The sequence below is a fragment of the Bombina bombina genome, chromosome 3, assembly GCF_027579735.1.
Source record: "Bombina bombina isolate aBomBom1 chromosome 3, aBomBom1.pri, whole genome shotgun sequence".
Classification (NCBI taxonomy): domain Eukaryota; kingdom Metazoa; phylum Chordata; class Amphibia; order Anura; family Bombinatoridae; genus Bombina; species Bombina bombina.
In genome coordinates, this window is record NC_069501.1 from 277,847,460 (window position 1) to 277,865,027 (window position 17,568).

Sequence of the window (17,568 nt, forward strand, 5' to 3'; positions counted from 1 at the left end):
AAAATGTGCCAGTGCTCATTAATCACATTAGTGATTGCTCTAGAGTTAGGGTTATAGGTAGTTATAAACCTTACTTTATTATCGGATTTTTTGGGTTTGGTTTCAAGTAGCGAAGTTCTTTCTGTCATCCTTGCCCTGAATTCTGCCTTTTTGATAGACCTTTTACTGTATTCACGTATTATTAGTCTTTCTTTGAGTTCCTTTGCTCTTTGATTATAGTTTACTTCATTTGAGCAGTTTCTACGCATTCGTAGAAATTCTCCAGTTGGGAGTGCTCTTATGGTGTTTGGTGCATGTGCACTAGCACTCTGTAAGAGGCTGTTTGTCGCTGTTTTTTTACGATGAACATCTGTAGATAGATTTCCTTGGTCGTCTTTCGTTATTAAAAGGTCCAAAAAGGCAATTGATTTTAAGTTAGCTTCATGTGTCAATTTGATGTTACATTTATTGTTATTCAGCACCTGGAGGAATGCATCTGATTCTTCTTTTTAACCCTCCCAAAGGAACAGCACATTATCAATGTACCGCAGCCACAGGGGTATATGCTTTAGGAATTTATCAGAAACCTGGATTGCCTTTCTGTTGCTGAACTCTGCTTGTCTCTGACCATTCTCTGCCTTACCCTTATTGCTGTGAAGGACTACCCTGTCTACCGTGAGTGCTGCTTACCTAATTTCTTACACTCACTTTGTTCTGGGATATTTCCTTATCCTTCCACTTGACGCCGGGATAAGATGACTACTGCCCAAGTTTGGTCTGATAGGGAAATATCCCACGAAAATTACACTAACTCCGCTAGAAGTAAGTTTTTTGCACGCGTCAGGTAGTGCTCGTATTACAAGTTAAAAGTAAACAGTTTCGCTCGATAACGTATTGCCCCATATAAGTTAATGGAGCAAAAAAAGTGGGGGAAAAAATAACAACCTACTAGCGTGCAAACATTAACGCAAATTCTCAAGTGATCTCGCCTGACATGAAAATATGAATGTTTCACATTCCAATGTTATTCACATAGCAGAATATGTTCTATTTATTCATAAATACATATTTCTAGATATATCTGATGGTATTTTGGTACAATATATATCTATATATATATATAGATATATATATATATATATATATATATATATATATATATATATATATATATATACATGATTTAACTGTAGTGTAACTGTACCATCTAATGTATTTTTGATGTTTTGCAATACTTTTTTGTTTCACAAAACCGTTAGCCAGTAATTATTTTAGTGTTAATCACGATTGCGCTCATGGGTTCACATTTACTTTCAACTCGTAATACGAGCAGTAAACCCGACGCACACAACCAGCCGCAGAAAAATCCCTTTTAATTTGTGCTTATTGTGCCACTCATAATCTGGCCCTAAATATTGCATATGGTTTACAACATAACTCATTTCACAAGATTAAGATGTTACAGATTTTACCTCTAAATCTATATAATTTTTAGGTAATGCTCTACCTACTTAAAGGGACTTGAAACAATGAGATTGCAATATAAAATTCTAAACTAGTGCTTATGTGCCCCCCTTCCTGTCATTTAAATTGCACTTTTTCCAGTTATGAGAACTGGAAGTGCACACTGCAGAATTTAAAATCCTAACCCTGCTTCAAATTTATACCTAATTGGCCCCAGGGGGGAATTGGATAAGATAGCGCAAAACAATACAATTATAGGGGTAAGCCTTGTCGGCTTCAGTTGGAAGTCTCCTTCAAATAAGACAAGTTGTGGATGGAGATTCGAAAAAACAGTTGCAGCAGACTAGGGGGTAGATTTAATAAGCAGCGGATGCTGCTTTCTACCCGCAAAGTTTTCGGCTCGCCGGAAACTTAAGTTAAGAAGCAGCGGTCACCCACACCACCGACACTAAATAAAGCTATTAAACCCTAAACCGCCGTCCCCCCACATCACCAACACTAACTAAACCTATTAACCCCTAAACTGCCGTTCCCTGACATCGCCAACACTAACTAAACCTATTAACCCCTAAACCGCAGTTCCCCAACATCGCAGACACAAACTAAACCTATTGACCCCTAAACCGCAGTTCCCCAACATCACCAACACTAACTAAACCTATTAACCCCTAAACCGCCGTACACCCATATCACCAACACTAATTAAAACATTAAATAAACCTATAAACCCCTAAACCCGCTGTACACCCACGTCTCCAACACTAACTAAACCTATTAACCCCTAAACCACCGCCCCCCACATCGCAACAACCTAAATTAAACTATATTAACCCCTAAACCTAATACCCCCTAAATTTAACAATTAAAATAGACCTAAATTAAAGTTACAATTATTAACTAACTACCTATTTAAAAATAAACACAAACTTACCTGTGAAATAAAAATAAAACCTAAGCTAGCTACAATATAACTATTTACTAACTACCTAGTTAAAATAGCGCTGCGGTATCTGTTGGCAATCTACAAATAACCGATAATAATAATAATAAATAAATACAAACTTACCTGTGAAATAAAAATTAAACCTACGCTTACACTAATAAAACCTAACATTACTAAATATTAATAAAACCTAACATTACTAAAAATAAAAAAAACTAAGATTACTAAAAAATTAAAACTACAATTACAAAAAATTATAAACACTAAAATTACAAAAAATAAAAAAAACTACCATTACAAAAAATAACAAACAAAATGATCCAAAACAATAAAAATGATTCTTATTCTAATACCCCATTTAAAAAAAAAACCTCACCCCAAAATATAAAAAACCTAATCTATAATAAACTAAAAGTAGCCCTTAAAAGGGCCTTTTGTAGGGCATTGCCCTAAAGTTACCAAAACAAGAGGGGGGTGAGGGGACAACAATACCCAAACAATTTAACTTAGCAAACGTCCCATCTCACATAACACTAATACATTAAAAGTGTCATAACACAGAGGACTTAAAAAGTCTTTAAAGTCACTTGTACAGGTGAGTGGTAACAGTGTAGATGTAATAACAGTGGATGCGATACAGATCTCACCTCCTCTTCATGAAGCCCCGATGGCTTATGGATCTAGGTAAAGTCTTGGGAGGGAGGGCCGCTTCGTGTGTCATCCAGTAGCGGTATTACTTATATCTGTCACTCCTAGGTCACCCTGTATACCCACACACAACTGCTGGGATCCAGCCGGAACTTTCACAGAGGAGACATGTAGCGATGCCTAACCAAGTGGCGTATCCAGCGCTACACAGAGATATCCTCCAACCGGATGGCTCAGCAGAAACCTTGACCTACGTCACACCGGGTATCCTCCAATCAGAAGGGCAGCAACTCATAGCAGCAACTGTCAATCAGCACCACTTGTCCAATGAGGCTTCCGTAACACCTTAGTGCAGTGTGAAAAACAAAGTCCTCCGGGAGACAGCAAAGGGACGTGGCAGGGATACTAACGCTCTCACAGGCAATAGAAAGTCCACAAAGAAAAAAGCGAGAGCGTTAGAGCTAAAATAAAACTTAACCTTTATTTGGCAAGTAAAAATAGGACATGCAGGATGTCTAACAAATAGAGATGGGGTACCTGTGGCTGGCAAGACTTACGCGTTTCAGCAAAGCCGTAATCATAGCATTATGAGGCCAGCCACAGGTGTACAATATATACATAGTTAAAGCAACACCATTAGTTAAAAAGCACATTGTTAAAAGCAACAACACACCCAGAGTTAGATTTAACCCCATACATACTGGAGAAGAACCATATAATACAGAACAATGGGATATGCAAGCAATCACAGAAAATGATTAAATTAATATAAGTATTAAACACACACAAGTTAAGAAATATCCTAATGTAGCACATCGATATTACAACACTCATGCGTATAATGTATAAGTATATATGTGTATAAATGAATTACCAAGCAATAACGAGCTCATAAAGGACTTAGCTCATTAGATTTAAGGTATACAAAGAAAGCTTGTCAATCCATAATCACATATACACCAGGGGTGTACCATATATATATAGAGTTTAGTTGCAGGCACTATTAGATTCCCTTCCACTGTGTTCATAGTGGATATAGAAGATTTACCAATCCATATCTATATCTATATAAGTATAGCATGTAAACTAATATACACCAATCCATGTACACATTAACTCTAATACAACCTACATATTTGGAGAGAAGATAGGGTCCTAATACACGCATTTGCAACATTTGATATAGAATGGATGGAGAAGGAGCAAGAGAGGGAGAGAGAGGTGAGTTGTGACATTTAGCAAGCGGATTAATCCCAATAGTTAATAAGATCAAACTCAGAGTTCAATCCTTTGGGAATTCTGGTTTCCATCTTGAAAATCCATAGCATCTCTCTCTTGCATGTAAAGTGAGACAGAAGAAGGCACCAACATAGTGCAAAAATCAATAGGATTTGACACACTAATGTTGCAAGTGGAAGTATACTCACAAGATGTCAGACACTTGAGAAGTGTCACAATAGGCTCCTGGACCCTTAGAGTCGTCCAGCTAACTACCACTCCTGTGTGATATGGTAGTATGTCCTCTTACTTCAGGCAGTCTGTATTCGCTCAGATGGTAATCAGCACTCCAAAAAACCCGTTACAGCTGACAGGACTGCAGATCCACAAGTGAGCTCCGGACCCAAATGTAAGGTTACACGCTCTCAGTCCAGACCCGCTACTTAAAATAGTGTGTACTGGGCAGTAGTACCATAAAGGTAAAGATAGATTAAAATAAAGTTTGTGGCAAAAGTCTAAAATTCAAATAAAAAAAGACTTTATTGAGCACATCTCTCTTGCATAATGCTACTTCCCGATCACCCCCTCTCTTAGGTACCATGTCTATGGGCTGCCAGGAGAAACAGGTCAGGTCTTTCTTGTGAATTTGTGCAAAGTGATGTACCAAGGGGGTGGTCGCTTTACCTACTCTAATGGTGGATAGATGCTCTCTAATCCTAGTCCTGGTGTCTCTAGTGGTGAGCCCAACATATTGTTTGCCACATAAAGTACAAGTTATACAATATATGACAAAAGTTTTCGTACAATTGAGACAAAAGTTAACTTCATAAGACCTACCAGTCACTGTGGACTGGAAGTGATCTGACACAATCAAATAGTCACATGCTCCACATCTAGAGCTACCACATTTGTAGGAGCCCTTGCTACTGAGCCAAGCACTACCTTGAGAAATGGACTTGGGTAAAACAGTGGGGGAAAGAATGTTACCTAATGTTTTATTCTGCCGGTATGAGCACCTGAGCCCTTCCTTAACACACTGTATAAGCCTATCGTCAGCAATCAGCATACCAAAGTGGTGCTTGATAACATTACAAACCTCCTCATACTGAGTGCTATATTCTGTGACAAATGTTACACCTTTGTGGACTTTCTTATTGTCCGGTTGTCTATCTCTAAGTATATCACATCTACTTAGTTTATTGACCTCTCTAAAGTTAACAGCTCTTTTGCTAAAAAATTATAACAAACACCCCCTAACATTACAAACCCCCACCCTTCAAACCTACAAAATAAAAAACCTAACTAAAAAAAATCTACCCATTGCCCTGAAAAGGGCATTTGTATCGGCATTGCCCTTTAAAGGGCATTCAGCTCTTTTTCGGCCCATTAAAATAAAAAAGTCCTAATTTAAAAAAAAAAAAACACCCCAAAAAAACAAAAAAATGCCTAACTCTAATCCCAAAATCGGTACTCACAGTTGCTAAAGTCCGGCGAAAGATCTTCATCCCAGCGGTGAAGCATCTTCATCCATGCAGCTCAATTTGTATCCATCGCAGGACCGGCATCTTCTATCTTCATCTCAGCAGAGGCAGAGCGGTTGGTGAATGCGTGGAGGCGGAGGTCCAGGTAGAATTTCATTGGTTCGATGTGGAGGTCCTCTTCATTTGATCCACCTCCACACACTGAAGATTGAATGCAAGGTACCCCTTTTATATTGGGGTACCGATGCATTCTTATTGGCTGAAAAATTCAAATCAGCCAATAGTATTTAAGCAACTCTCATTCCTATTGGCTGATTAGAAATTTTCAGACAATAGGAATGCAAAGGTACCCCAATATAAAAGGGGTACCTTGCATTACATTTTTCAGTGTGGAGCAGTCGATCACATAAAAAGGACCTCCACATCAGACCGATGGAACTCCGCCTGGACCTCCGCATCCGCGTATCCACTGACCGATCTGCCTCCACTGGGATGAAGATAGAAAATGCCAGTCCCACGATGGATACAGATGGAGCCACCTGGATGAAGATGCTTCACCGCTGGGACAAAGATCTTTTGCCGGACTTCAGCAACTGTAAGTACCTATTTTGGGGTTAGTGTTAGGTATATTTTTTGTTTTTTTTGGGGTGTTTTTTTTTTAGATTAGGGCTTTTTTTTGTTTAAATAATCTTTTATTGAGGTTTTGCGCAAGAGAAGATATACAAATAATGTCATGGCATAACTGACAACATTTTCATGGGAAACATTACAATGATGTACACAAAACACAAAATGAATGCTAAATTATAAACATCTGAAACCTCCATTTTAAAGTTATGGTTGTTTTTATGAGTGACTAATGAGCCGGCCACTTATGGGTCCTTTGATATTGGAACAACTGGTTAGGCATGTTATTCGAATTGAAGGCCCTATTGGGTCTAGTGACACTTAGTAGGTAGATAAGTAGGGATATTATCAGCGGGTAAGCACCGCTTAAATATTTTCTATATGGGGGGAGGGGCATGGTTAGCGTTGTACAGCTCTGAGAAATTTAGAAAGAGAGCATGTCAAACTTGTTTAACTCAGCACCACTAGTACTACCATGTTAATGTTAGTGTCATCCGACCATTAACAATGAAGCTCGTAAACAACTGTTAGAACAACAAGCTATATGTACTAGATATGCTAGATAGTTCACAGAAATATATATTAATGACACAATTTGACTCAAGAATGGTGTCATCTTAAATGATAAAGTCAAGATTCAAGTAGTGAAACGCGAAAAAAGGAAAAACATGCTGGACTCTGATACATATTCTATCCTTAAGGAATAACATAAGTATATAGGGCTGGACTTACAAAACATAATAAGTATAAGCTAAGTGAGACTTAATAATATAGTGTAAACTGATCTGCATTCACTAATAAGGCTGTATCATACTGTCTCGGCCACAGACAGCACGATTGTAAAATATAGTGGGTTCATGTAGATTAGCTACTACACTGTGGTTGTCTCAGCTGATGTATGCCCTTTACCGAAAAGGTATTCCCATCCCCACACAGATTTTAATTAGACAAACATCACATTTGAGAAGAACATAGATATTATAGCCTCATTCTAGAGCCAAAACCCCTGTAGGGGTGGGGAGTATGTCTATCTAACTAGATAAGTACTTTGAATACTAGCAGGATCAAAGCTTTATATATAAAACAAGCTATCGTATAGTACATTACAGAACTCCTAAAACCATCTGCAGTAAGAAATATAGAGACAGGAAGGAGAGTCAGGTCAGATCATTAAGAGTTAAATGGGTGTATCTTAATTAGAGATAAATGCTAAGTGTCAAGCTACCATATAGATGAATAGTGTGCACATATAGATATGGATATAACAAGTGCAAACATAGAGGGTGTCAATAACATATGAAGTCGGGGAATTGAGCTTCTAATGTCTTATAAAGCCATGATAAAAATAACATCTAGTATAAACACAACTTAAAACTGAATAACATACTGCACAACAGAGATACTGTAGATAGGATCACACCTAACTCTCAGGTGTATATACATAACTGACTACCCAATCCCCTTCTTCAGTAGATATGTGTAGAACAGTAAACAGAGTGTTCCAAGGTATAATGCTCTCCAGACCAAACAAAATGGAGTCACTGACAGTATCCATCTGATATTTTTACCCTTCAGGGAGATGCAGCTGTACGATTGCATGTCATGGCTCTTTGGAGAAGTACTTCTTAAAAGGTATTGTGCCTCCAAGATGCAGTGTCATCAGCATGTTTGGAGACTCTATGTGGTTGAGAGGTCGTGAGGGCAGCTGAAGTGCCGTTTCATAAGTCCTCAGTGCTGTTAGGGTAGGATGGTCTGTCCAACTAGGGTATAATGAATTTGCCTTCCTAGTGACACTGACATAATTCGTTGCTGGTCCTGTTAATGGATCAGTAAGGACCTGGGTGTGGGAGCTAGGGGGCGCGATCTGTCGTCTTATCGCAATCTCCCCAGAGCCTTTTTCACTGCTTGTAAGCCCTAGGTATAGTGATTGGTGCAGGTCGGCAAAACACATGTCCATTTTCTGCTCAAATTCTTTTAATAGGTCTATGATGGCTGTTTTGCACGAATGGCCATCCATACTGAGGCGATGATGGGTTCGTATAGGCTGTGGTATCTGATAAGCAGCTCTCAGTCAAGAATAACTAGTGTTGCTTAATTATTAGCTTGCAACTTCATAACCCGGATTACCAGGAGGGGGATGCGCAATATATGCTAAGGCCGCTACTTGATAAAATTCTGGCTGTCTGAATCAAAGCCTCAGGACTCCCTTGTAGCATGGAGAGGTAGTCGGCAAATAGTGCATTATGGAGGTGAGAAAAGATGGCGTCTTCCTCGTTTCCGCTGCAGTAGTTTCAGTGGGTATAGAAAGTGGCCAGTACCGCTAATCATGTAGCCTACATCGTAGCAGTTGCCTGAAATGCTTCATCCAGATATCGGCCACCATTTAGATAAAAATTGTCTGCTCTGAGTGGTAGAAAATGCTTAAATTTTCTGAATATAGCTGGACCTGATATGTTATGCGACCGCTCAGATGTAGAGTTAGCTCCGCCCCCGGCTTTTTTTATTTTAATGGGCCGAAAAAAGAGCTGAATGCCCTTTTAAGGGCAGTTAAAGAGCTGAATACACTTTTAAGGGTAATGCCCATACAAATGCCCTTTTCAGGGCAATGGGTAGATTAGCATTTTTTAGTTAGGTTTTTTTAATTTTGTGGGTTTGGGGGGGGTGGGGGTTTGTAATGTTAGGGGGTGTTTTTTGTAAATTTTTAGAAAAAGAGCTTTTAACTTTAGGGCAATGCCCTACATAAGGCCCTTTTAAGGGCCCTTGGTAGTTTATTATTTATTATTTTTTTTTTTTTTTTTGGTGTGTGTGTGTTTTTTTTTTAAACGGGGTATTAGAATAGTAATCATTTTTATTGTTTTGAATAATTTCATTTGTTATTTTTTGTAATGGTAGTTTTTTTTTTTTTTTGTAATTTTAGTGTTTATATTTTTTTGTAATTGTAGTTTTAATTTTTTAGTAATCTTAGGTTTTTTTTTTTTATTTTTTTTTATTTTTTTTTTCCTTTTAAATCTTTTTATTGAGGAATATGCATCACAACAAATATTACAACATAAATGTCCAGGAACTATACATGTATACATACAATACTTTTGTTGTAGCAACATCGTGAGTATATACACTATTGGAGAACTAAAGCATCTGGAATGAGCATATCAGAATTAAAATATAATGACATTTACATAAACCTCATTTTCAGTTATTATGAACAAACCTAAATATAGGGACCAGGGTAAAATTCCAGTCCCATACATGAACTCAACTTTCTATAAACTTCATAGATTCAGTTCGGAAATGCCTTTCAACACATTTCTACTAGTGACCCTAATGCGGATTCCCAGGCGGGGGAGATTTTCCTTGAGAGGGTGGAGAGGGGGGGGAGAGAGACATGGGTTAGGGCAGAGCATATTATAGGAGGGGGGGGGTAGAGGGGAAGGGGGAGCGGGAAAGGGGAGAGGAGGAGGATGGTCAGACTTTGACAATAAATTCAAAAAGGCGGGAGTCGTCAATTACCTACCACATTATAACTAGGTATGAGAGATTAAATGCGTTAAAGTGGGTGGTCAGGGATTATCTCATGTCTACATGTTTAACTATGATTTCCCTGGTGAGTAAACCAAGGCTCCCAGATCTGCCAATATAGGTCTTCTTTGTCCATATTAAAATAGAAACTTTGTTCCATTTTGGCGTACATCTGTATTATGGATGTAACAGTTGAAATGTCTGGAGGGATGGCCTGCTTCCAGGCCCTTGCTATTGCCAGTTTCATGGCCGCTAGGACAAAGATGATCAGTTTGGAAACATGGGTTGGAACGCTTCTTGGAAAGATGTGCAGAAGAGCTATTGCGGGGGTGAGTGGGATAGAGAGCCCCAGGTTGGTACATAGGTTAGCTATCTGACCCCACATGGGTGCAAGTGTTGGGCAGTCCCACCATACGTGTATATCTGAGCCTCTTTGCATGCATTCTCTCCAGCACAAAGGAGACGTTGTAGGAAACATTTGTGACAGTCTCGAGGGGGTGTAGTACCATTTCAGAAATAGCTTCATGTAGGCCTCCAAGGTGTTTGCACAGTGAACCGTCTTTTTAGTTAATGTCATAGCTGTGCGTAGGTCCTTATCTGTAATTGGTCTGGATAGGTCTCCCTCCCAGGCCCTTAGTTGCCAGGGTCTGTCTCTGTTAGTGGACATCTGTAGGAGGTCATAGTGAAACGATATGAGTCTAGGAGTTGCCACAGTTTTTCCCAGTTAGTCAGGGGTCAGTTTAGGGTCTTGGTGAATCCCCAGGATGTCATAAAAGTGTAAAGTCTCGAGTATTCAAAAGAGACCCAAAGAGGGGGTTCTGGGATAATTGTTCCGATAGTATGTGGAGGGAGTAGAGTACCCGCGGGGTATAGGTGGGAAATCAAATGCAGGCCCCACTCACACCATTGTAGGACATGTGTGTCAGGTAGAGCTGTCAGCAAAGCTGACAGGGAATGAATGGGGGACGGATGCGGGGCAATGTTGCGTAGGTTTCTAAGGTGATGCCAAACTTTTAGAGTATCTCTAACGATGGCGTTTTTTAGTCCCAGATCATCAAGGCAGTGGCTAGGGATCCAGGGTAGGTCCGCTAGCTCTAAGCCCAAAGGAAGGGCTAGTGCTTCTATATTTTTCCATCCCTGCGGTTCTCCTTTATTCGCCCATGCCATGATATGTGATAACCTGGTTGCTTCATAGTAGCCACGTATGCTAGGCATTGCAACCCCTCCATGTTCATATTTTTTTTGTAGTATTTTCGCCGCAATCCGAGGCTTAGATTTGCCCCAAATATAGCGTTGTCCAAGAGATTGGAGCTTGTCTATTAAAGCATTGGGGACATTTAGTGGGATGCAACGAAAATAATATAGGATTTTAGGCAAGATCGTCATCTTAAAAGATGCAATACGACCCAGCCACGAAATCTCTTTAAGACTCCAGGAATAGGTGAGCTCAGTGACCACTCTGATAAGATCTGTGTAGTTAACATTGATCACCATTTTCGGATCCGGACCAAGTTGTACCCCCAGGTGTCGAATAGTGGTTTGTGACCATCGGAAGGAGTATGATGTTTGTAATACATCCAATTCAAAGGTTGGAATGCATACCGGCAGAGCCTCTGTTTTGGAGACGTTAACTTTGTAGTAGCTGTGAGCTCCAAACTCGGCGACAATATCAAAAAGTGCCGGCAAGGAGCCTATTGGGTTCGTTAGGAATAGTGTCACATCATCCGCGTATAATGCTATCTTCACAGCCTCACTGCCAAGTTGGACACCTCTGATTGCGCGTGATTGCCTAATAGCCTGAGCCAAAGGTTCAATGGCCATGGAGAAAATTAGGGGTGACAGCGGGCATCCTTGCCTAGTGCCATTAGTGAAATGAATGGTCGGAGAAGCAAATCCCAGACCTCTAACCGTTGCAGAGGGGTAAGAGTATAGGGCTTGTATTGCCGTGATCACTACGTCAGGTATGCCAAATTGGGCGAGCGTATGCCACAAGTATTCCCATCTGACCCTGTCAAACGCTTTCTCTGCGTCTAGTGACAGGGCCAGCATGGGTAACCTCAGCCGGGATGACTCTGTAAGTATGTTCAACATTTTCCGAGAGTTGTCTGGGCCTTCCCTACCGAACGTGAACCCGACCTGGTCCGTGTGGATCACCTTTGGGAGTAAGCTATTAAGGCGGTTAGCCCATAGTTTCGCATAAAGTTTAACATCACCATTTATTAATGAGATTGGTCTATAACTCGTACATAACGAGGGGTCTTTGTCCGGTTTAGGGATGGGCAGGATCACTGCCTGTAAAAATTCTTTATGAAATGAACCTGCCTCTCGGGCTTCACAGAAGACCCTCAGGAGGATCTTGTTTAGTTCTGTTTTGAACAGTTTGTAAAAGGCTGCCGGGAAGCCATCAGGACCTGGAGCTTTGTTATTCTGAGTATGTTTAATGGCTAGGTTAAGTTCCGTGAGGGAGAATGGGGCTTTAAGTGCCTCTCTATCATCCTCTGGGAGAGTTGGCAAACCTAGGCCCTGTAGAAAGTCTATAACCTCCTGTGCGGAGGATTCCTTGTTAGCCATTGAAGGCTTAAGATGATATAGGTCAGAGTAGTAGGACGCAAACGTCTCTCCAATTTCTTTGGGTGAGGAGACCGAGGTAGTGTCTCTTTTGAGTGACAGAATTCTAGCTGCCGCTGTTCTGCCTTTTAATTTGTGAGCAAGAAGGGTCGAGGCCTTGTTGCTTTGACAGTACATCAACTGTCGGAATCGGGCATAGGAGTCTTTAACTCTCTGCAGTTCCCTATCCGCCAGTTGTGCTCTTAGTTCCCCAATTTTATCAGCTAGATCTGTAGTTGGAGAATTTTTATTCTCTTGTTCTGCAGAGCGTAGCTCAACCATGAGGAGACCCAGAGGTAGACCGGCTTGGCGTCGTAATATTGCCTTTCTTCTAATACACATCCCTCTTATGTATGCTTTCAAAGCAGCCCACACTGTTTGAGGGGACATATCTGGGGTCTCATTTATTCTCAAGAACTCTATAATAGAGGCTTGAAGTGAGGCTCTAAAGGTTTTATCTTGGAGCATTTGTTTCGGGAGTTTCCAACTAGGTCTAGATTCTGTGGTGAAGTCTGTAGAGAGAGTAAACGTAAGAATGTCATGGTCCGACCAAGGGCAAACCCTAATATGTGACGTTAAGACTCTATTCAAGGTCCACGAGTCAGTGAAGAAATGATCAAGTCTTGAGTATGAATTATGGGGTCTGGAGAAGTATGTATAGTCTCTGTCATCGTGGTGGAGCGCCCTCCATATGTCGTATAGATTATGCTGGATAATGTATTGTCGAAATTTATTAGCAGTGGTTATGGAGTATGCGTCAATTTTTTTCCCTTTCTGAACTTTCTTATCCAGTAGGGGATCCCAAATCATATTGAAGTCGCCCCCTAGGATTGCCGTTCCCGTCCTGTGTTTCTCAATTTTGACCAGTATCCCTTTCAAGAATTTAGATTGTAATTGGTTTGGGGCGTATATATTGGCAAGAGTAAACAGGATACCATTTAACTTGCAGTTAAGCAATATGAATCGTCCCTGGTTATCTTTCTCTGCATGGATATGTTCGAAATGTAGGGATTTATGTATGGCAATTGCTACACCTCTTGTTTTCTCAGTATGGGAGGCTAGGACCACTATAGGATATTCAGGGGTTCTGTATGGGTTCTGGGTTGTCGCAAGCCAATGAGTCTCTTGCAGAAATACAACTTGTACTTTCAGAGACCTCATGATATTGGTAAGCATGCTTCTCTTTTCTTGTGAATTAAGTCCTTTGACATTTAAGGTTGCAAAGGAAATACTATTAGAAGTCGCCGCCATCTTTAAGTTTAGGAAGGGTAAGGGGGGGGATAGGCAATAAGGGACAAGGAAAAGGAGAGGAATTAGGTATGTAACTCACCCCGCCTGGGTCTGCGCACCTGAATATGGCACTTGGTGAGCCCTAAGTTCAGAGTTCGTATTAGTGGACAATAACAACACCTGAGGTGCAATGAGAAAAAAGTAAAAGAGAGAACGTGAAAATGTTGAACAAAAGAACTGGACAAAAAACTGTTGAACACAGACAGTACAAAGTAAGACTATAGGTTTGAGCCAATCGTAATTGTATGAATTAGGTGAGATTTAAAAACTGTAGCCAGTATGGTGAACCACTGGATCACCAAGAGGAGAAGTGTGTCTGAATACAAAACTGACTTCTCCAGTCCCCGTACAAGGGGATAGCACAAATAAATTTGCGTATATGGAGGGGGGGGTAGTACAAGTATGTGACTTGTAAATGTAGATTGACTGTCATTGGGGGAGTATGAACAAAAAGAACAAACCATTGTCTTTACAACAGACTAAATAGCATATTACCTTTCTACTAGCATAGTGATAGATATCATTAGTGTTATGAAATGCACCATGGTTTCTACTATCCCTAGGAATAATTCAATTTAGCAACAAGTAAATGTTCAAGGGAGGTCTAGCTACCTGGATAGTATAATGGGGCAGGGAGCACCCTTGAATCCCAACCGCGAGGAGATAATTACTTAGGAAATCAGGTATCTCTGGGCAAACAGCCCCTCCTTCACGGGGAATCCCGGGTCGCCCTACACCATTTAGATAATGAACAATTAACACATGATAAATATATTCAACAATATATACATTTTGCTCAATTTCAGATGTAGAAACATTATGGTAACAAGAGCTGTTAGGTGTAAAGACCAGAGCTATCTGTCTCTCATTTAGTAGGCTTTTGGAGTCCAGGAGTGAAATCTAGGGCACTAGCTCGGATTCTTGTGACCTGCGGGGTGTCGGTACGACTAGGTTTCTGCGATGATTGAGCCATGCTCGTGGTTTCAGAGCAGTCTCTAGAGGTCAAAAAATCTGCTTCTGATCGGGGTTTAGCCGAAGGTAGGCCCCAGCTTTGTAGCAGGTCAAACCCTTCTTTAGGGGTAAAAATTGTGTGAGTCTCACCATTCTTAGAAACTATGAGCCTTGTTGGGTATCCCCATCTATATCTGACATTATCCGCTCTTAGGATTTGAGTAATATTCCTGAAGGATCTCCTTTTCTGCAAGGTGTAACTGGAGATGTCCGGGAATACAGTAATTTGGAGGAATTTATCCGGGAGTTGAGGTTTGTTAACCAGCTCTCTCAGTATCTTCTCTTTATGGGTGAAGAAATGGATCCTAGCTAGGACATCCCTGGGCTTGTCTTGGGAAACAGATCTAGGCCGTGCTACTCTGTGGACTCTGTCTAACAAGAGACCAGGCGGATCCAAAGAAGGTAGTAAGATATTGCAGAACTCCAAAACATAAGACTCCAGTTCTTGGGGGCCGATTTCCTCTGATATTCCACGAAATCTCAGATTATTTCATCTGGAGCGGTCCTCCATATCGGCTAGTTTTAACTCCAGATCAGATATCTGTATCGCTAGGTTTTGGGAGTAAGCTTGTAGGTGGGCATGATCCACAGCTAGGTCTTCTTGTTTGCGCTCTAAGGTTTCAGTGCGCTCTCCTAATGCACCAATTTCTCTACGAAGCTCAGCTGTAGAACCTTTAATTTCTTTTGTTAGCGTGTCTTGAAGGAGGTTCATACGCCTGGTTAAGACATCAACAATGTTGGCAGACAGAGCATCTGGCATAGGGGATTGGGAGTCCATGCTGCCCTCAGATTCGCTACCCTCCAGTGCAGAAGCAGATTCCCTATACATTTGGGATTTCCCAGCGTGGTGATTTTTAAAATGATCTGCAACTGTTTTCCGGGGTGGGTGGGACGGTTTTGATTTTCTCTTAGAAGCCTGGGACATATTTTAGAGCCTGCTTTCCGTGACAGACCAGTGTGGTTGGGCCTTTGCTCTATAGTATAGAGAATAGTAAGTAGGACAATGGTGAGGCGTGTCTAACTAAAGTCCCCCTAACGTCAATCTTGATTTAGGCGGCCATTTCCAGCAGGTTGTTTACTGCCAGAGTGGATTTTGTGGGTATGCCCTTGAGTATGAGTAGATCCCAATCAGTCCACTGCTGAGGTCGGCAGAGCGAAATTCTCAATGTACACCCTCTCCAGGGGAAATTACCCACACTGGGTCAAGACGGAGAAAGGAATGGGGGTATGACCTACTGTGACTGCGCACAGCAGGAAAGGGGTGGAGAGAGTGCTCAAATTGTTATAGTGGTGAGCTTCTGGTCTTTAACACCTAGTGAAAAATAACATCTCTAGACCTGTAAAACAGTGATACATTTGAGAGGACAAGATACCACCTTATACTATATATCTGTGGAAAGGTAACCCCTTACAGTAATAGGTCTGTAGTGAGAGAACCAAGGTTAGGTTAAACATTAAACATTATAAACCAGATATGTAACCTAAAACATAAAAAATAGATGTTAATAGGCAAACACTTTACTGAAATGTTGCACCACTCAAGGTCTAGTACAGTTAAACTAGTTCTTTTCCTGCAGAAGGAAGAGAGAGGAAAAAAAAAAAAAAAAGGGCATGGGTTAAGACACTCCACTCTGAGTTTAAACTGCAGAGATACACATGCTGACGCAGCAGCCTAAATTTTGTAGCAGTAATGTTACCCAAGTTCTGAATAGTGCACTAAGCAGGATGTGCCACAAAATGGATCTGAGGCTTATTAGTGCTCAAATATTACAGTTCCTTAATGTAGCTCGGTTGCAGTTCTGCTGCCTATGGTGTTAAAGTTTATGTATTCCAGCAGGGCCTAGCTTGTCAGAAGTATTGTGTGCAGGCAAACCATAAAGAATTTAGATAGAGCACCAACAGTTTAAGATGTTAAATCCCTGTTTGGAGGTATTGGGTGTTGGGTCACAGGTGACAGAGAGGCTGACGTTATCTTAGTCTCACACAGTGTAGGTGTTAACAAGTATAGCAGGGTTCAGACAAAGGCCTGTGTCTTGATATGCGCTCTAGAGCACTTGAGGTATAGTACAAGCAACACAGTTCTTATAGGAGAGCTCCCAATAATGTGTCTCTATAGTTCAGGGTTATATGAGGAATCAGGGACTGACAGATTGAGATGATAGCCCAGGATGTTAGGCGTGGGGCAGTGTGACGTACTTAATATATATAAGGCCTCAGTAGACCCTGTTTATGCTGTGCGTAGTGTGGATGGAAAACTTTCCAGTCTTACCCCTCAGAATATTTCAGCAGTCGGGTGAGTAGTGCCGAGTGTGCACACCGTGTGAGCCGTAGGTCTGCAGCAGCAGTGGGCTGTTTGCTCACAGGAGGTCCGGTGTGTAAGGCTCCACTCTCAAGATGGCGGCAATGTGCGGTGCGCGGCTCCCAGGAAGCACGCAGGGCTGCCTTCAACGACACTCTCCACAGGTATTAGGCCCCGGCTTCAACAGCCCAGGAGCCCGTTGCAGTCCCAGGTTAGTCTTGTGTCGGCCCCTCCGTAGTGGATCCGACGTGTGTATGCGCTGCCGTGTTCACCCGCCACGTGGGCTCGGTAGTACCTCAGATGGCAGCAACGCTAATGCCCCCTTCTCAGGGACCGATTAGAGCTTCTATGTAGGTGGCAGCTCCGGAGCGGATCCCCGACCCTCCGGAGCTTAGGCAGGATAGAGAGAGCTCAGATGCGATGATAGGCCTAGGTCTAAAGGCGCCTGGCTTAGCTCTTGAGTTCTTGCACAGTTAACTCCT